Genomic DNA, 21996 nt, shown 5'->3' on the forward strand with positions numbered 1-21996 from the left:
GAAAACAATAACAGCAATTGTCTCACCAATTGTAAGGCACAGTCTATAAATCACTGTGCCTTACTCCCCAACAAAAGAAAGAAGCAAAGCATTGTTCAGAACAGAACTGAAATGTGACCAGGTATTAAGATTGGAAAGACTTTCGAGTGGAAAAATCAAGGCACTGATATTAACACAAGCCAGTAAATAAATAAAGTCTGACTTGGCCACCAGCAACTTCTTAAACTTCTGGTTTAAGGTGGATGAGGATCTGAGAGTGATGTTATGGTTTGTCAACCCACACACATCTCTGTGGCTTTCAAATAGAGACAGCCTTCCTGAGTTCCTTCCAGCTTGGGGATACTATTTTTGCTAATGGCGTTTGTAAGGGTCCAAACAGGCTATTTGCTTACATAAGAAATGCAGTGGAAAGAGGCAACATCTTTTTTGTTGTCATTTTCTAGTTTGGCAAAACCACATCTTGGAAGTAAAGCAGAAATTTTGGAGGCAGTTTACCTAAAACCTCAAACCAAAATTTACAGACAGCTGGATAAATTCTTTAATGGGGCTATATTTGTTCCTAAATAGTTGGCAACAGGAAGAATAATTTTCTTAAATTCATCCCTAACAAGCATTGACTCTTCCACCTTCTCTCTGTCCTACGTGGGACCTCCCACTTCTCCCTGCCCATCTCAAACCCTAATAAACAAATCCCTCTCTTACACCATCAGCCTCAGAGAAACGTGAAGGAGATTTTCTTGAGTTGAGTTCACAGCTGCTCTCTCAGGGCCACAGTAGTGTGCTGGGAGACCTGGAAACCTGGTGGACAGAGAAACCAAAGTGGGAGGAGATTAGGGTTGGGTTGGAATGTGGGGGTGGGGGGAATTTGAGCAAGAACTTTGAGTCTGAGAAGTCAGAGCCCAGGGTGCTGCCTGGAATTCCAAAATGGGGAAAGAGATCTCAGCTGCTTTCATATGGAAATTGGCCTGGAAGCTGACTTTGTCCCTGCTTGGAACCGAAGCCAAGACCAAGTTCAGTGAACCTAACACACCGTTCAATCAACCATTGAAACCCAGGAGAAGAGAAGGCAGGAAAGGGAGGGCAGAGGGTCAAAGAGGCTCCCCTTTCATTTGGACTTGGTTCCGGAGGTAACAGTAAGGAGGAATTAAACACTGGAAACAACTTGAAGGCAAAATCCCGTCTATCAGGAAGGTGCATTCTGCCTGGCTTTAAACGAAAGAAAAGAAGGGGAGAGAAGAAGGAAATTGAAAAAGAAAGCAAGAAAGCAAGCAAGTAGGAAAAAAGAGAGAAAGAAAGATGTAGACAATGACAATCACTCAAAGCAATGATTCTGCAATTGACAAAATAAATGCAAATACATACACTGGGTATAACTTAAAGAAGGAAAGAACTGACCTATAGTTGGCAAAGATTCCCCCCTCCCCACTCTCTTAGATAAAGGCTTTCAGAGACCTGAAGATTCTTAAAGCAGATACTAACTGGACTTCTGAAAGTTTACTTTTGGGTTCGCTTTAATTTTGTTTTGTTTTTATTGCACCTCGAAAAGAAAGTTGAAGAAGTACCTACTCTTTGCAAAAAGAAGCTACTATAGTTTCTTCCTAGATACTTTTTTGGGGACTAGTTTCTTGTCTTTTGTCCTTGATTTATTATTGCCTTTATGTGTTCTCCCCATTTGGTTCATTTTATTCTTATTTTAAAAGAACAGCTCCAAAGACCCTTCTATTTTCATGGAAATTGCTCAGTAGTAACAATTTCAGATAGCTTCTGAAAGAATAATCATCACGCTGGCCATTTTACCCAAGAAGCTTTGCAGCATTTCACATAACAATTTACTAATTAATGACAAATTAAATGGAATTTGGTAAGAAGAATCAGAGGTTAGAGTGCTGGTATATATTGTGTGTAAAAAGGTATGCAAATATCTTCAGCCCATTTGTGGTTCATCAGTGGGAAATAATAGCTATTCTACTCGACAATTTCACATGCGGGAGCGCTGCTGCATAGAAGCAGAATTTGGAAATTATACATTATTTTAACTTTTTAACAGTTTTTCAGATTAGATACTGTTCCTTCATTTTAAAGTCACAATGAACTTAATCTTTTTTGTTTTAGTAGATGTAAAATCATGGAAATTCGACTATACTTTGCTGCTTATATTAATTACATATTTGCAAGCAAGAAGCAGTCTTTGGAAATTAGTGACTAAAGTTTTCATCTTTCACAGGAGAAAAAAAGTACTGACTCCAATCTCCCGAAGCAAGCACTGGAAAACTATAGCCCACAGGCCAAATCTAGCCCTCTACCTATTTTTGTAAATAAAGTTTTATTGGAGCACAGTCGCATTCATCTATCTACATGATGTCTATGGCTACTTATAAACTGCTATGGCAGAGTTGCAAGAAAAATCTCGTGGCCCACAAAGCCTAAAATATTTACGATCTGTTCCTTTACAAAAAGTTTGCCAATCTCTGTCCTAGAGAATAAAGCTAGGGAGAGAACATTTATCATAAAGACAAAATAAAAGGTTTTAACCTATAAAATATCAAAATTAATTTAATGTGTCCTGTCACTACTTAAAGCCCACAAATGGTCACCATCACTCCAGCTGTCACAGAAATTTGCCAGATGTTCTTTTCTTGCTCAGTGCACATGTAAGGGAAATGCATTCTCTGTGCCCCAGTTCTTCTGTAGCCCAGTGAACAGACCGTTCACCTCAGGGAAACACTGGTCATCCTTAATAAGAAAAGGCCTCGCAAAGAGTGAAATGTGTCTGCCATCCGTGGAAGTTCTAGGACAACACAGAAGGGTTCCCACATCAAATAGGTGATTGCTAATGGCCGGGCGTGGTGGCTCACGCTTGTAATCCCAGCACTTTGGGAGGCCGAGGCGGGCAGATCACGAGGTCAGGAGATCGAGACCATGGTGAAACCCCGTCTCTACTAAAAATACAAAAAAATTAGCCGGGCGTGGTGGCGGGCGCCTGTAGTCCCAGCTACTCGGAGAGGCTGAGGAACCCGGGAGGCGGAGCTTGCAGTGAGCCGAGATTGCACCACTGCACTCCAGCCTGAGCAACAGTGCGAGACTCTGTCTCAAAAAAAATAAAAAAAAATAAAAAATAAAAAATAAAAAAAATAAAAAAAAATAGGTGATTGCTTTGGACACATATCAATTAATTTATTTTTACTGCTTTTAACTTTGAGAGTGAGACAAAATATCATACCTGTTTTTATTATTCATCTTTAACTTATCTTCTTTTCAAAATATTAATACTCAAAAGGTATTTGGGGTCAGAAAAATGTCTTATTATATTTAGAACATCCCCCCTTGGATATAGGATGCTACACCCACACATTCATTCAACTTCTGAACATTCTATTTGTGTTGAGGGTGCAGGGACGCAGCCCAATACAAAACATTTCTTGCGTGCCCACAACTTGGTATTACCAACAGCACCTGTCAGATCACAGCCAAACATCAGCTTAAAGCGACAAAATTGGTAAGTCAACTTGACAGAACATTATTATTTCTCCCGGTCAGTAGGTTGATAAGCATCTGAATTGGCTAGCTGCTCCAGCAAAATCTCAGTCTCTCAGCACAGTGTCAGCCTCTTTCTCCTGCGGCTTCTAGTCTCTAAAATACATCTGTATGAGCTCGGTGCGGCAGCTCACACCTGTAATCCCAGCACTTTGGGAGGTTGAAACTGATGGATGACTTGAGGCCAGGAGTTCAAGATCAGCCGAGCCAGCATGACAAAACTCCATCTCTACTAAAAATATGAAAATTAGCAGGGCATGGTAGTGATGGCGCATGCCTGAAATTGCAGCTACCCGGGAGGCTGAGGCACAAGAATTGCTTGAACCCAGGAGGTGGAGGTTGCAGTGCAACTCCACTGCCACTGCACTCCAGCCTGGGCAACAAAGTAAGACTCAGTCTCAAAAACAGACCAAAAAAAAACAAAATCTGTGTGCATTGTAGAACTGATGTTTTAGAAAAAGCACAGAACTGAGAGTTTGTAGCTTGACAAACTATATTCCAGGCATGTGACCTAAGCATTCCAGGTTAGAAGAGGAAATTGGTTTAGCTCAGGATGGCCAAACTCAGTATCCATGCAATCTCTCAATCAGCCATTCAACAATAGCATTAAGCACTTCTTCTACTTCAGCACTATACCAGGTACTAGGTAAATAGCTGGGAAGAAATAGACAGGGTACTGCCCTCAGGAAGCTTGCTGTTAAATGACTGTGTTGTGAGAAAAGGGTGAGAAAACAAATACACACATACATATAATGCCAAATTATGAGGCCTGCAACTAAGAGACATTAATAGAAGTGGTTTGCATCAGGCAGGGAAGGCCTCTACAAAGAAGTGACATTAAAACTGAAACTTAATGGATGGGATGGGCACAGTGGATCATGCCTGTAATCTCAGTGCTTTGGGAGGCTGAGGCAGGAGGATCACTTGAGGCCAGGAGCTTGAGATCAGCATGGGCAACATAGCGAGATCCTGACTCTACAAAAAAGAATTAGCCCAGTGTAGTAGCGTATGCCTGTAGTCCTGCCTACTCAGAAGGCTGATGTGGGAAGATCACTTGAATAGAGGAGTTCAAGTTTACAGTGAATTATGATCTTACCACTACACTCCAGCCTGGTCAACAGAGAGAGATCTTGTCTCCAAACCAGCTAGAAAAACAGTGGTGGAGTGGGGAAAGTATTCCAAATAGAGTGTACAGCATGGGAAAAAGTGCTGAGACTGGAAAGAGCTTTGCACATTTGAATAATTGAAGTAAGATTTGCACCCGTGGCAGACATCACTAATTGATCACAGCCCTCTTTTCTGTTGAAAACGGACAAAGCCTCAGCATTCTCAACACAGCATTCCAGGCAGCCACAACTAATCCATTCAAGTGGGCAAACACTGAAACCTATTTGTCATCCCTGAAACACCTGGTTCCAGAAGGCTCTCCCAGGCCTGGAGTTTCTGATTCTATGATTCTCATTTTATTCACTATTTGAATATTAACTCTTGGTTTGAACATTCTTCATGTGCCTGTTTTCTTCCATTATTATTGACTTCCTGGAGATGATGAGCCTTCTCTCTCATCCCATTCCATTCAATTTCCATAGGCAAAGCCCCTTTCCATACATATATTCCAAAGGCTCTTCAAATTCCCTTTCTCTAGTGGAATCTCACCCATGTGTATCAGTTATCTATTACTGTGTAACAAACCATACCAAAAGCTAGTGGCTTTAAACAACAGGTTACCTTTTCCAAAGATTCTGTGGTTGGCTGGTCAGTTCTCACTCAACAGATTTCAGATGGGGCTGAGTTCAGCCAGGGCAATGGGGAGAGCAAAAATGGCTGGGCCTCTCTCTACTTGGTCTTCATCCCAGCTTCTTCCTAGCAATGGCGGTATCAGAGTAGAGTTATAAGAGGGTGAAGAGGAGGCTGCAAGGCTCTTTAAGGCATAATCTCAGAACTTTGATCATATGGCTCCTTCCCATTCAATTGGGCAAAGCAAGTTCACATCAGGCCAATTCACATCAGATCCTCCTCCTTTTTCTCGGGAAAGGCAGCAAAGACACATTGTAAGGGGTGTGAATCCAAGAAAGGGTGGACTTTGTGGACATATTTTTTTATATAGCCCAATAAGAATCTATTTCAAAATTGCGGAAGTAGACCAAAGAGCCCAGCTGCCTCATTCTTAGCCCATTCTTCCCTCTCTATCATTAAACCATTAGACACCCCTTGACCTTAAGGCACTATTTGCAAGTTGGCGATTAGGAGACCTAACAAAATCATGAAAATTCCTCAGAGCCCAGCTGGCCAGAGTGTGCTGCAGCCAACAGACAAACAAAAGCTTTCAACCTGAAATAGGTCTGTTTACTTCTCTGGAGATACCAAGTCACTGACGTTCACGTTCCTGATTAGCTCAACTCCCCCAAAACGAGACCTCTGAACCATCCAGTGCTTTTCCTTCATGACTTAACTACTTACCACTTCTCTACCTTATAGAGATTGTGTTGGATTCAAGGCAGATGGACAGATTTGAATCCCAAATGCATCTCATACTACTAGCTGGATAACCCAGAGAAAATTTCTTTGCCTTGGTTTTCTCATCTGTTCAGTGGGAAAATAGGAAACTTGCAAGGTGGTTGTGAGAATTAATGGAAATAGATGCAAAGTCACTAGTAAAATTGCTGGCATGCATTAGGTACTCAATAATTATCAGCTATTACTTGTTATTAATGGTGTTTGGTCAGGAAAAACTTCATGTAAGAGAAAAGCTTGGACTGAGTTTTGAAGAATAAATAGAATTTGGGTGCTGGGGAGCAATTGGATGGAGAAAGTAGCAGACAAAGAAATGCACACCATAGGTAATTTAGGTGTAAATAAGTGGACTAACATGGTTGAAGCGGTCTTGTCTTTACAAATTCAGCCTTCAGCCTTCATCCTTCCTTCACTGGTTTAGGAAATAAAGTAGGGAAGGAGACTAAGGTCAGATATGGAAGAATTGTGAATGTATAGATAAGACACCTGGGCTTTTTCTAGCACAGTTGAGGGCCATGGAAGGACAGAGGGACAAAACAAAAAACAAGCCACCAGGGCATGATCAGAAAAACTAGCCCTGTCATCATGGCAGGGTGGCTAGGCTGGAGATAGACCAGAGGGAGAAAAAACCATTGGCAAGTGAGATGGCATATGAAGGTCAAGTGTGTTTTCAAAACTAATGCTTCTCATCTCTTCAACTGAGGCTTTGGGCAGTTTGAAATTACGTCCACAAATTCTTTGACACTGCTCCTATGGAAAAACAGAGTCTATTCCCTCCCCTTGAATGTGTGTTCACCTCAGTGACTAACCTCTAATGAATAGAATGTGGCAAAGGTGGCACTGTGGACTTCAAAGTCTAGATCATAAAAGGCAATACAGCTTCTGCCTGGTTCTCTTACCCTTAGGATGCTTGCCCTTGGAACCCAGCCTCCAGGCCATGAGGAAGGCAGGTAGCCCCCTGGTGGAAGGGCCACATGTTCCAGCCCCAGATCCAGCTGAGGTCCCAGCTGACAGCCAGCATCAGCCGCCAGACATGTAAATGAGAGAGTCTCCACATGACCCCACCTTCAGCCTTTGATCCCCACAAGTTGATGCTAAGTGGAGCAGAGATGAGCTGTCCCCAAGGAGCCATGCTCAAATTGCTGATTTGCAAGCAAAGTAAATGTTGTTGTTATTTTAAGTCAGTTTTGGGGTGTTTTGTTACACAGCAATAGTTAACTGGAGTCAGCTGTTCTGGATACTGGCTGGGTGTCACACATACACTGGTTGTTCTCGTACTTGTCCAGAAGGCCAATTAAACCAGAAATCATAATTTTTGGGTGGAACATTCCCTACCACATCACTCTTTCCATTTTCTTCATAGCATTTGTCACAGTTTGCAATTACAGTCTGTATTTGCTTGTTAGCTTGTTTTCTTTGCCTCTTTCTCTAGAATAGAAGCTCCCTAGGCACCCTGATCTTGTCTGTCTTACTCACTGCTGTATCCAATTACCTATTCAGTGCCTGGCATATGGTGAGCACACTATAAATATTTGCGGAATAATAAATGAGTAGATAAACGCTATGAAACTTGGATATATTCAATTCCACTACAGCAACCACTTACAGAAGACATGTGCCAAAGTTTTAAGAAAAGAAAAATGTAAGCAGTTAAGGATTTTTTTTTTCTTTTTTTTGGAGACAGAGTCTTGCTATGTTGCCCAGGCTGGTATCAAACTCCTAGACCTTGGAACCCAACAATCTTTCCACCTCAGCCTCCCGAAGTGCTGGCATTACAGGCATGAGCCACTGAGCCTGGCCCACTTTAGGATGTTAATGGAGAAAATGATTTGCATTCACTTTTTTGTTTTTTTATGAATTGGTACCAAGCAGCCTTTGGGCCCTTGTTACTACACCATCTCAGCTGGGCTCACAGAAAAAGAGTGTTTTTTGGATGCTTCCTCTGAGAACCATTACACACGTCATCTCATCAAACCCTCAGTAGCTCTGCGTGGCAGGTATTCCTGTTTCCAATCAAGGGACGAGGACACTGAGGCTTAGAATGATTCAGTATCTCTCTCAAGAAACATAGCTTTGAAGTGAAGAAACCAGGGTACAAACTCAGGTGCGACTCCATACTGGCAACACATGGGGCTAACAAATTCAGGTGGACCAAGGAAACCTGAATGAGTCTTTCTCCTCTGTGACAGCAACCCATGTATGCGCGCTAGCTGTTCACAGGCAATTCTTCAGCTTCTGCAGGGATGAGGGGGTAAAAATAAGATACCGTTCCTTCCTGTCTTCATCTGTGTAGGTTGCTGCACCAGAGCACTTTAGACTGGGTAGCTCATAAATGACAGAATTTATTTCTCACAATTCTGGTGGTTGGGAAGTCCAAGATCCAAGTACTGGTGGATTTCATGTCTAGAGAATGGTGGATTTCTGGTGCTTCTCACTGTGTCTTCACATGACAGATGGGATCAGGGAGCTTTCTACGGTCTCTTTTATAAAAAAACACCCATTCATGAGGGCTCCACTCACATGACATCAACACCTCCCAAAGGCCCCATCTGCAAACACCATCACCTTGGGGACTAGGTTTCAACATACGAATTTTACGAGGACACAAATATTCAGACCATAACACAGCCGTCATTCTTTTTTTTGAGACGGAGTCTCACTCTGTTGCCAGGCTGGAGTGCAGTGGCCCGATCTCGGGTCGCTGCAACCTCCACCTCCCGGGTTCAAGTGATTCTTCTGCCACAGCCTCCCAAGGAGCTGGGACTACAGGCACATGTCACCATGCCCGGCCGATTTTTGTATTTTTAGTAGAGACGGGGTTTCACCATGTTCGCCAGGATGGTCTCGATCTCCTGACCTCATGATCCACCTGCCTCGGCCTCCCAAAGTGCTGGGATTACAGGTGTGAGCCACTGCACCCAGCCGGCTTTCATTCTTTTAGTTATTCAACAAACCCTCACTGAGCACATACTATGTATCTCTATTGCAGAGGCCAGACCTTATCCTAGGCACTGCCTGTCAGAAAATCAGATGCAGCTCCCTCCAGTCCAGAAAGGGAGGGAAATAAACACAGGCAGGGGGAGTTAGGAGGCGATGTGGCAAATGCAGACCAGCCAGACACATACAGAGGACTGACAAACTCACAGAAGATGGTCTGTGGCCCTGTCCCAGGGCTCCATGATAAATTTCGTCCTTAATCCTAGCTTCACCTGCACAGACTCCCCCTTTCTCCTGTAAGGGGTGCAAATCCAAGAAGAGAGGACTTTGTGGACATATTTTTTAATATAGCCAGGGAAGAGTCAATAGGAGTGAGAACAAGCCTCCCAAAAGAGGCCACGTGGGCAACAGCCAGTTTCTGCAGCACTCCCCAGGTGCCCCACAGCCCTCCCCAGGTGCCCCACAGCCCTCCCAGGTTGCATCCTCCTCCTTCCCAGTCCTCCCGGGCGGGGCCAGCACATCCCGGGAGCACAATGACTCCTCCCAGAAGTGGGAAACACAGAGGGCCGGGGAAGCCCACCAATAAGATGGTCAGAAGCAATTTAACTGGGTCCCGTGACAGGGTAAAGTATTTGTGTTGTAATATTGTCTCAATAAAAGGTATTGTAATATTTAAAATGTAGTATTGATCCCTCTGTGAGGACCATAAATCCTTGCAGGATTTGAGAGCCTGACCGCAGAGTCAAGGCTCGCCGGGTGAGGGTGGGGGAGAACCTTGGGAAATGCTGTGCCCTCAAGAGCACAAAGTCACCCACAAGAGCGGGGCGAGCTCGACGGCCCGGGTGTCCCTCCAACATCAAAGGAGGGATGCTGGGGTCCCCGGGCCCACACAGGAGAACCTGAGAGAAACTGTCTAAACAAAGGAATCAAAATATGAAACTAAATCACCTGCTAGTGTTTTATTAGGCCTTGTTCTGAATCAATACAAGCCCCAGGGCCCATGATTCCTCATGCTGAAAGGGAATACTTTTTCATCCTAAAACGAAATCAAGCTGCTTAAGTAAAACAGATGTTACCGTTGAGTGCCAGCACCCCGGCCCCTCCTCCCTCACCCCTTCTTCCTGCGCTGGAAAGAAGGGAGCCCGCGCTGCCCCGAAACCCAAGTCGGCTGGGGAAAGCCGGAGCCTTGGAATTTCTCCCTCCTTCGCCTGCAAAAGTTTTCTTTTCTGTTTACCGGGGAGGGAGCCCGGGAGGGGGCCGGTGGGGGGAGGCCTGTCTGCTCGCAGAGGATTTGAAGGCGCAGTGGCGACGTGAAAGGCGGAGAAGATTTTCATTTCCTGTGTTACAGGGTGCAAATAATATCAGTATGAAAAACCTGGCGGGGAGATCGGAGATAGCAGTTTTTACATTGATAAGTATTTGTTCATTTCCTGACAACAAAAAAATATAAATCTCTTCAGAAATTAAGCGGCGCGGCTTGTCGGGCACGTTCGTGGCGCGCGGGCCGCCCCCGCCGGCGTAATCGCGGCATCAGCCATCAGCGCCATCGCGGGCGGCGGCCGCGCGGCGCCCACTTTTTGTGTCACTTATTTTCTCGGCGGGCCCGATTTGCATTTTAATGGAAGTAGTTTATAGACTTCTCCGCTGCCTTAGGAGTGCCACAAGTGGCATCATTAAGTGAGCTAAGCCGGATTAATGCTGATAGTAAAGTCAGATAATACAATAACAGAGGCCTCCATTCCATTTGCATTAGGTGAGGAGCGCGGGGCTGCCTGGTGGCTGGCGATAATTTGTAAGCGCGATATGTTGTACTTGAGAGGATAAGATTAAATTTAGTGGGTTTAACTGTCATCCCAGTAAGTCAATTACTTCATCTTTTCAGCCTTTGAATTTCTTTTATAAATAAAATAAATGGAATATTGAGCTGCTCCGCGGCCATTTCGAGCTTCCATGAAGAAGAATTACACAGGCCGAGCCAAAAAAATAAAAGGCTTCGGATTCAGCTCTATAAACAAAATATAAACTCCATTCAGGTGCCAGCATGGCAGCAGCCCCGAAATATTGTCCATCTCTCATATCACAAGCATGACAGATTCCATTGTGACTTTAGTTTCTCCATAATAGGAAATATTTATGTTGTGCCTGGGTGTTTTCTATTCCTTTCCCTCTTATTATGGGAGGCAAACAGGCCAACGCAGGGCCATGTGCTTCCCCCTTTCCCTCCCTCCCTCGCCTGCCTCGCCTTGCCCTGCGCTAAATATTTAGTGTTGGGGGCGGATATTAAGGCAGCCTGGTGACCCCAGGAGATGCCTCAGATTTCAAGCGGGTCGGAGATCAACAGAAGGGGGCAACTTCTTTCAGGCCCTCCCTCTCGCCCCCACCCTGACGTGTTGCCCCTGTAGATGGCTTCTCTGCATGAAAAGTTTAGATATCTAGCATCAGCGAGTGGAATCTCGAATAGAAGAACCTCAACATCTTCATTTATTCAAAGAGAGATGGAGGCGGGTGGGGGGGGACAAGGAAGAAAAAGAAAATCAAGCAGTTGAACCCCTATAGGTGGCACCAGCCAGTGCAAGCCATGTTTTAGGAGACTCCAACTCTGCTGTGTTCTCTACACATTAAAAAACATGTACTCAACAAATATAGGTGTCTTTCCTAATCATGGATGGATGGATGGATGGATGGATGGATGGATGGATGGATGGATGGAAGAGTGAGAGAAAGACACAGACAAGGCATAATCTGTGTCAAAACCCTATAAACCGGTGGCTCAAGAGCTCAGCACAATGCAGTTGAACCAAATGGTAAGGGTCAGGAGTCCAGCCAGACAGTCTGACTGTGTGCCTGCTCCATGCCCTGCCCTGTCTGGGTCCTGTAGAGCAAAGGGAAGGCATGAAGGAATGCCCTTGAGAGGATTAGCCACATATACTTTGGAGAGGCCCAGGAAAATATTCAACAAGCAGCCTTTAATAAAGTGATCCACGGTGATGTATGGATAACAATGAGGGCATGAAAGGCTCTCCAGTTCCTGCCCATCTTCCCTCCCTCTTCTCCTACTCCTCTTCCACGAAAATACTCTCTTCAGATTGTACCTGAACATGCCGTGTATTTGCATGGATTATTCCATCTTTTTGGAACGCTTTTCTCTTCTTCTCCTGCTAAATTCTAGCCTTTTCAAGACCCATGTCATCCATTCCTCTGTGAACCTTCCCCAGCCCACACAAACAGATGAAGGCTCTGTGTGCAATCTCTGATACAGCAGCCCATGTACTGTTCCTCAAGCATTTACTGATACGCTGCCTCTCCTACCCAGCTCCGAGCTCCTTGAGAGAATGACTGTGTTTTACTCACTCATTCATCTCCATCAAGTACTGAGTTCACAGCTCAGTGCTATACTGAATGCTAGGGACACAAAGATGAACAAGCTGTAGTTCTTACCCACAAATAGCTGAGTCTAGGAGATGAAACAGGCCTATAAACAATCAGAATACAATCTTAGAGTATCTGTTTTCCTGGTATTTGGCACAATACTTGACCTGTAAAACATGCTAAGCAAATGTTGGTGAAATGAATGGTTTCAATGAGACATGGCGATTTCACCTGGGAGATTCTGAAAACCCTTAACACAAAAGGTGTGAGGCTGCTATCACATCTTTCTCTGCACCTTCTTTGTCTCCAACCCTCTCCACCTTCACTATCAATGCCGAGTTTCAACAAAAGAACTAGAGTAATGTCTCCAGAAGGGGCAATGGGTCTTAAGAAGGTAACAGCCTAAAACCATCTCAGATGAAATGGAGCTGCTCAGTGACTTTTGGGAGCTCTCAGACCTGGTGGAGACCTCTATCCCAAGTCAAAATGCAACACTCATTTCAAACAGAAATATCCCTAAAAGACATTAATTCACAATTTCAATGCTTTATGACCTCCCACTATATGCCAAGCACTCTTAAAGACTTTAGAGGAATATAAAAATGAATCATATTTCATCTTCGATCTGCTCAAAATTCTCTTTGGGTGGGCAGTGTACAGCAGCAGAAAAGTATGCTATTTGTTACAAGGGAGGTATGGATGAAAACAGCCTGTCACCTGTCAAGAATCTGAAAGTAAAGTATTACTAATAACAGTAAAGACAATTTTCATATGTCATATACTTTTAAAAATCTTAAGTGCTTTATATATTCCGTATCTCCTTTGTTAAGTGCCAAGTGCTACCTTCCCCCACCTCCTGCCCCTAGAAAATCTCCAGAGGCTTCAATAGAGATCCCAATTGGGAAGCCTTTGCCAGGACAGAAATGACAGGTGTGTGTGTTTGTGTGTGTCTTTCTCTGACTTCATTCCAAAGCCAAATATATAAATGACTTTTAGATTACCCCTTGTTTTGTTTTATCCATGCCTCTGCCCTTCACTAGTGCAGATAATGGAGAGTTCACTGTACTGTGATTAATTATGCAGCCAGGGCTGAGAGCCAACAGTTACAAAATGTTAGGAGTTTCAGGCACTTTAAGAGGGACGAGGATTTGTTTCTTTGCTTGTTTAACTTTTATCTGGTATTGACTGATTGCCCACTCTGTTCCAGACACTCTACCAAGCACTTTTATACATGTCATCTCGTTCAGGGCTCACAGCAACCCTATGAGGTAGGCACTATTGTTATCCCCATTTTATTGTTTTTGTGTGTGTAACTATACGTTTTAATAAGAAAATTAAAATTTGAAACTTTCAGTAAAAACATTATGGAAACAAAATTTAGAGGTCATATTTTTATAATAAGGGAATGCTATGTCCTTTAACTTATGAAAATTATCAGTTTCTCATCATTAACAATGCCACCTAAACTAATATACAGACACTTCAACATTTTTAGTTTGTTAAAAAAATACTAAAATAGAATTTATTTTAGGGTTGAATTTGAAATTATGCAGACTGTTATAAGCCCCCATTTCTGTAATTCATTAACTCTATAAAGAATTCACAAGTTATCCCCATTTTTGAGCTGAGAAAACAGGGTCAGAGAAGGTACGTGACTCTCCCAAACTAATAATGGCTGGCAAATATTTTATAAAATAGGATTAATGACTTGATTAGTAACTGATGTATTATCTAAGCATCACAAATATTAAATGCATATTCTTTTAGCCTAATTGCCCTAATAATTTCTCCTTAACATCTTCAACACAGGACCCAAAACACTGCAGGATTCCTTGTGACGTTTTCCTGAGTACATGACAATTTAGTAAAACGAGTTCTGACCTTTCAGAGCCATGCTCAATGCATAAATCTTAGAGGTTAGACCTGAGGCTGTGGCCTGGCTGCTTGGGTGGTGACAACATATCACATTGTAAGTTTCCTTCTTTACGTAGTTTCCCCTTAAAGTAAAGGAGAAGAGGTACTAGCAAGCATGTAATATGTGCCAAGAGACTATACATGCATGGCCTCATTAATCATGGCAATCTTGAAAGGTTAACACTATTATTCTCTTTTACACAGAGGGACAAGGGGCACAGCAAAATAAAGTGTGCACAAAGTCACAGAGGTCAAAACCAGCTCTATGGAGCTCCAAAGTTCATATTCCTTCCAGCACTCTTGGAATTAAGCTTATAAACCGTAAAACTACACTATTAATAATACATCGTCAGGGACCTTGATAAGATGTTAGTCTGCATCTATGAGATATAATACATTTTTGGTCGAAATATTTCCAGGCTGTTATCCCTAAGACTAATGATGAATTTCAGTTCTTCTCATGTGACTTATTCTCTCTTAGTTAAAACAAATACACCTTTGTATTATTCACTCTGAGCCTAAACATTATTCACTTCTTATCTCCAACTCTGCCTTTTTTTTTTTTTTTCATCTCTTAACCCTATTCTTGTTTCTACTATTTCCAGATGTGGCCTTAAAACCATTCCATTATTCCTATTTTCAAGCATAACATTCCCAGTTCCTCTGTAGAAGTTTTTCCCTAAATGATGTTTGAGTACCAATTTCTGTGTTTCACTTTCTGCCATATATATATAGCTGTGATCTTCCTATTACAGCTTTCTTTCCTTTTTAAAAAATGTCTTTCCCTACAACAGATAAGAAATACTTGGTCAGCACATACCATGTTCTATAGCCGTTCATGGATTTGAGACGCTCACTTCACTAATTTATTTTTACATTTTAGCCAAAAAAGAATGTGCCAAAAGAAAACAGACTTCAAATAGAATTTATCATTTCAAAGCACAGTTCCATAACCAATTTGACTTCAGTTGTTTTATTATTCCAATTAATCTCTTTAAACCTCTCTAAAGAGTTGGCATTTACATTTTTCATTTCCATCATTACGAACATTCTTCTAATAATAATATTTCCTAATGCCTACACCATTTCTGGGTTTGATTCTGTGATACGTGGAAACGTTAATCAGCAACCTAAGCCTGAGTGTTCTTACAGATATCAGTGTCCCATTTTCTCTAAAATTAGCAATGTCACGCAAGCTTTCAGATGCTGTAATTACAACAGCAACAGAGCAGAAAAGCTCCCACCAGCCACCCAGGCTCCAGCAGCCTCGGCATCAGCCCACCCCATCCGGAAACACAAGCATTCCTTCCTCTCTTTCACCTCTGGCTTCTTGCTCCCTTCTGCTGGGGTCCTCTGCTCTAAAACCCCCAATGCAATCCAAGTTTTGTTTTCAAACCTGCCATTAGCTTCTCCCTAAGTGTCCATGCATCTTAGCTTCCAGACCAACCTTTGCTCTTTGTCCAAGACCCCAGTCACAAGACTCTCAGTCCTTAGATGTATTGGCCAGGAAAAGGCCATGCTAAATCTCATAGGGGGCAGAGAAGACAGCTGTCTGTACAGATGATGTGAGGAAGGCTGAAAAACATCCTTGTCCTTAGACACTTGGCCCATTTCTCCTACCTAGGACACCCATGTTGCTAACTCCTTGGTTCGAAGGCTGTGGAGTTGGGGATCTTATCCTTCTGCCTTCCAGAGCTTCAACCCAGTGGGTGCTTGCAAAAATGTATGGCCTTTTCCCTGATTGAATATTGTCCTCCCATCTCTACCTCCTTTCCTTGGCAGGGAACAATGCTGAACACCCAAGAAGAAACCATTTCCCTCCCCCGCCTCCACTTGTTACTTCTTTGATGAGAGCAATGTAGGGTGGCATACCCCTGTGTAACCTTGGACATGTATCTTGACTTCCCTTCAGGTACCTTCCACAAGAATGGAAACCTTGTGTGAATGAAAGTGAGATGAGGTCAGATACCATGTCTTATTCAACAGTACACCCTGACACCCAGCATAGAGCCTAAAATAGCATATGCACTTGATAAATATTTGTTGAATGAATAAACTGAACTGCATGCCTTTTGTGATCTCCTTCTGAAATATCATATGCATTTGGTAAATATTTGTTGAATGTAATGAATAAGTGTATATGAGGACAATACTTAGTGAGTTTTGAAGTGATAGCTATAAGGATTAAATCAAATAATCTGCTTAATATAAATTGATTCCCACTTCACATGGTGACTTCTAAGCAAAAAACACATAGAGAGATAAGGTGAGTAAGAGAAAAATAAAAGATTAAAACAAAACAAAATAAAAAGATGTCCAAATGCTAAGGAATGTTTTTAAAAGCCCATGTAGTGGTTTTACATGTCCACAAATTCCTTCATATTTCTTCCTTCAAAAGTGGAACCTAATTCCCTTCTTCTTGAGCAATCTGAACTTTGTGACTCATTCCTAAGGAATATATACAATTGGCTCTTGAACAACAGGAGTTTGAACTGTGAGGGTTCACTCATATGCAAATTTTCTTCCACCTCTGCCACACCTGAGACAGCAAGATTCACCTCTCCTCTCTTGAAGGCAATGAAGATGATGACCTTTGTGATGACCCACTTTCACTTAATAAATAGTAAATATATTTTCTCTTTATTCGGATTTTCTTAATAACATTTTCTTTTCTCTAACTTATCATATTGTAAGAATACGATTTATAACATATATAAAATATATGTTAATCGACTGTTTATGTTATAAATGAGGCTTCTGGCCAAGAGTAGGCTATGGGTAGTTTGAGTTACATTCAGATTTTTGACTACATGGCATAGGAGTTGACCTCCCTGGCTCCTGTGTTGTTGAAGGGTCAACCGTAAAGTGGGGGTGACAGTGTTCAACTTTGGAGACCAGGTCATAAAAGGCTTCCTGCTGGTCCTTATGGATCATTTGGTCCTGGAAAGTTGCTGTCATGTCATGGAGAAAGGCTTACCTGATGAGGAAGTGAGGCCTCCAGCCAACAGCTAAAGAGGGACAAATTCCCTAGACTAACAGCCACACAAGTGAGCTCAAAAGTGAATCCTCCAGCCCCGGGAAAGCATCAAGATGACTCCATCCTTGGCTGACAGCTGGTCTGCAAGCTCATAAGGGACCACAATCCAGGGCCACTCAACTAACTGCTTTCAAATTCCTGACCCACAGACCCTGTGAGATAATGATCGTTTGTAGTTTTAAGACAATAAATTTTGGGATAATTGATAACACTGAAATAGACAACTTACAATTGCCCCATAAAACCTCTTGCCAAGAGGCCTGTGCAGCACTCTTGGGCTCAGAACTCCTTTGCTTCCTATGACAGATTCAGTCCTATGTCTGCTCATGCCAGGTCTTGGGCAAGGAAGCATCGGCTGGCCCTCTCTTTGTGGGGTGGACCTCTTTCAAAGTGGCCCTCTCCTTTCGGTTTTTCCTGATTCCATTAGCAGCTCCAGTTTCCATTGCTATGTCAGCTTTATATCCCTTGCCTCTGTTTTTGCCTCCATGGTAAATCCTCGGCAGAGATCAAAATATCCACAGGCCAAAGAGAACCCTAACTGTTCTTTGTTTAACTTACATTTTGTTTGGTTTTAAGATGTGAGCTATGATTTGAAAGTTGGAAGTATACTCTTTTTTTTTTTTTGCTTCATTGATTTCTCTACCTTCATTTTCTGCCCTTTATCTTCATGTGTATTTACTTCTTAGGTGATTATAGCATTTATAACCACTTTATTGAGGTATAATTGACATGCAAAAAGCTGTAGATATTTAATATATACAGTTTCATGTGTTTTGAGATAAGCATACATCCATGAAACCATCATCACTTTCAGTATCATAAACATATCTATCAACTCCAAAAGTTTCCTCCCACCTGGAAGTACTTTTGATTTAACATGATTTAACATTGACTGACCATATGTATTTAGTTATTCTCTCACCCAATAAAAATAATAGCAAAAGAAAGTATAAAGAGATATCAGGCATCAAAGATTAAAATAACCAGAGAGGAGACAACAGGAAACAAAAGATTTTAACCGACTTTTAGATGCAGGTAGAAGAGTGACAACTGGCTTAGCAGAGTGGAAGAAGCCCAACTTAGGAAGCTCAATGGTACAATTCAATTCGATGATCCAATTAAGAGTAGACACAATTTTCCCTTAATATCCTTGGAAAAGCTCAGAGCTTCTGAATGTGAAGCTTTGGAAAGAAGACATGAGGTGCCGGATGCGGTGGCTCATGCCTGTAATCCCAGAAATTTGGGAGGCCAAGGTAGGCGGATCAAGAGGTCAGGAGATCGAGACCATCCTGGCTAACAAGATGAAACCCCATCTCTACTAAAAATAAAATTTAAAAAAATTTAGCTGGGCATGGTGGTGCACACCTGTAGTCTCAGCTACTCAGGAGGCTGAGGCAGGAGAATTGCTTGAATCCGGGAGGTGAAGGTTGCAGTGAGCCGATATCATGCCACTGCACTCCAGCCTGGGTGACAGAGAGAGACACCATCTCAAAAAAAAAAAAAAAAAAAAAAGACATGAGGTATGTATTAGGGTTCTCCAGAGAAATAGAACCAATACGATGGATAGCTTGATGGATAGAAATAGAGTGATCAATCGATTAATAGATGATGATAGATAGATAGATAGATAGATAGATAGATAGATAGATAGATAGATAAAGATGAATATGGGAATTGGCACACACAGTTATGGAGGGTGAAGAAGTCTCATAATATGCTGTCTGCAAGATGGAGAATGAGGAGTGCTGATGTCCAGGGACAGGAAAAGATGGATGTCTTCCATCTCTCATCTCAAGAAGAGAGAGAAAGCCCACACTTCCTTTGCCTTTTTATTCTATTTAGACCCTCAATGGATTGGATAATGCCTGCCCACATTGTTAAGGGCAGGTCTTCCTTACTCAGTTTACTGATTCAAATGCTACTATCTGCTGGAGACAACTTCACAGACATGCCCAGAAATAACATTTTACCAGCTACCTGGGCATCTCTTGGCCCTGTCAAGTTGACACATAAAATTAACCATCACAAGTTGTAAGATGGAAAACAAGGTAATTGATTGGATAGTTGTATATAGAATAGTAGAGCCTCTGCCCTCCAACATCCTAAGCAGCCAGGCAGCCAGCCTGCCCTGTCATTCCACACCCTCGGCAGGAGACTCGGCCTTCTCTTTGAGGAAACTGAATCTGAGAATCTCCAGGCTTGGGAACACAATCTCAAGTTTGTTGTGGGAGACACTGAGACATAGGAGAAAATAAGATAATTGAGGGAGAATCTGTTTACTAATGAATGTATTCTCAGTACTTTTCTCTGCCCTGTTTAAAGAATTCCAGTAGCTTGGCTAATGAATAGAAGGCAGGAAGTTAGGGGATAAGTATTAAAATAAACTGAATGGTCCCATGGACAAAACATGTAAACAGGCTGACCTTAGATGCTCCCCACCCCCACCAGTGAAAATGTGGCTTACTGCTTAACTGCTCTTCAGAGGAGCCCACAAGTTAACAAGGCTCCCTATATACACAGAGCCTCCAACTAACTTTTAGTGCTCCACTCCTAAACTTTCACAGCCAACCAAGGATCACAAGCAACAAGATAAAAATCACCAAGAGAAAAGTCAAAGACCAAAAGGAGAAGAGGAAGAAGGAAGAAGGAAGGAGTAGGAGAAGAAGAAAGAAGAAGCAGAAGCAGAAGCAGAAGCAGAAGCAGAAGAAGAAGAAGAAGAAGAAGAAGAAGAAGAAGAAGAGGAGGAGGAGGAGGAGGAAGAGGAGGAGGAGGAAGAGAAAGAGGAGGAGGAAGAGGAGGAGGAGGAGAAGGAGGAGGAGGAACCTGAAGAAATAGAATACATGAATTAGAAAAAAACTTTAAGAGATGTAATCAACAACTTAGAGGAATAAGAGAAGGTATGAAACAAGAAAAAATACTATATTAGTTTCCTATAGCTGCCTTGAAAAAAATTATCAAAAATTGGGTAGCTTAAAACAAACAAATTATTGTTTCACAGTTCAAGAGGCCATAAGTCTGAAACCAAGGTGTTGGTAGGGTATCTGGTGGAAGAAATTTCTAAGCAGCAAAGCATTCAAGATGTGACTTGGGTGCTATTAAATGCACTCAGTTTTATAAGGGAAGTAGAGCATAAAAGTTTGGAAAATTTGCAGCCTGACAATGTGATAGAAAAGAAAATCCCATTTTCTGAGTAGAAATTCAAACTGGCTGCAGAAATATGCATAAGTAATGAGGAACCAAATGTTAATCCCCAAGACAACGGGAAAAATGTCTCCAGGACATGTCAGGGGTCTTCAAAGCAGCCTCTCCCATCACAGACCCAGAGCTCTAGGAGGAAAAAATGGTTTCATGGGCCAGGCCAAGGGACCCTGTGCTGTGTGCAGTTTAGGGACTTGGTGTCCTGCATCCCAGCTGTTCCAGCCATGACTAAAAGGGGCCAAGGTATAGCTCAGGTCATGGCTTCTGGGGGTACAAGCCCCAAGCCTTGGAAGCTTCCATGTGGTGTTCTGTGTGGGTGCCCAGAAGTCAAGAATTGAGGTTTGGGAACCTCCACTTAGATTTCAGGGGATGTATGAAAACACCTGGATGTCCAGGCAGAAGTTTGCTGCAGGGGTGGGGCTGTCATGGAGAACCTCTGCTAGGGCAGTGCAGAAGGGAAATGTGGGATTGGAGCTCCCACACAGAGTCCCTACTTGGGCACTGCCTAGTGGAGCTGTGAGAAGAGGGCCACCATCCTTCAGACCCCAGAATGGTAGATCCACCGAATGCTTGCATCATGTGCCTGAAAAAGCCACACGCAACAACAGCCTGTGAAAGCAGTTGTGAGGGAGGCTATACCCTGCAGAGCCACAGGAGTGAAGCTGCTCAAGGCCATGGGAACTCACCTCTGGCATCAGCGTGACTGGATGCAAGACATGGAGTCAAAGGAGATCATTTTGGAGCTTAAAGATTTGACTGCTCTGCTGGATACTGGCCTTGCATGGGGCCTGTAGCCCCTGTGTTTTGACCAAGTTCTCCCATTTGGAATGGCTGTCTTTACCCAATGCTTTTACCCACATCCTAGATCCCCATTGTATCTAGGAAGTAAGTAACTTGCTTTTGATTTTACAGGCTCATAGGCAGAAGGGACTTGCCTTGTCTCAGATGAGACATAGAACTGTGGACTTTTGAGCTAATGCTGAAATGAGTTAAGGCTTTGGGGGACTATTGGGAAGGTATGATAGATTTTGAAATGTGAGGACATGAGATTTGGGAAGGGCAGGGTTTGGCTGTGTCCCCACCCAAATCTCATCCTGAATTGTAACTCCCACAATTCCCATGTGTCATGGGAGGAACCCGGTGGGAGGTGATTGAATTATGGGCAAGGGTTTTTCCTGTGCTCTTCTTGTAATAGTGAATGAGTCTCATGAGATCAGATGGTTTTAAACACAGGAGTTTCCCATCACAAGTTCCCTGCCTGCTGCCATCCATGTAAGACGTGACTTGCTCCTCTTGCTCCTCCTTGCCTTCCACCATTATTGTGAGGCCTCCCCAGCCATGTGGAACTGTAAGTCCATTAAACCACTTTTTCTTTCCAGTCTCGGGCATGTCTTTATCAGTAGCATGAAAACAGACTAATACAGTCCCTAACTAGCCTTCCTGCAGCACTAGGGCAGGTGGATAAGTTGGAGACTTCAGGGACATCTGGAGTT

General features: G+C 42.8%; 1 long non-coding RNA gene across 2 annotated transcripts in view; it reads right to left on the minus strand.

Annotated features, from left to right (window-relative positions):
* The window catches only part of LOC129472606 (uncharacterized), a 187514-nt gene that overhangs the window by 13648 nt on the left and 151870 nt on the right, over positions 1 to 21996 (minus strand). For both annotated transcript variants that reach the window (XR_010118849.1, XR_008653992.2), the window contains exon 3: positions 703 to 798. This is a non-coding gene — a long non-coding RNA (uncharacterized lncRNA). The remainder of the gene's footprint in view (positions 1 to 702; positions 799 to 21996) is intronic.

The sequence above is a fragment of the Symphalangus syndactylus genome, chromosome 22, assembly GCF_028878055.3.
Source record: "Symphalangus syndactylus isolate Jambi chromosome 22, NHGRI_mSymSyn1-v2.1_pri, whole genome shotgun sequence".
Classification (NCBI taxonomy): domain Eukaryota; kingdom Metazoa; phylum Chordata; class Mammalia; order Primates; family Hylobatidae; genus Symphalangus; species Symphalangus syndactylus.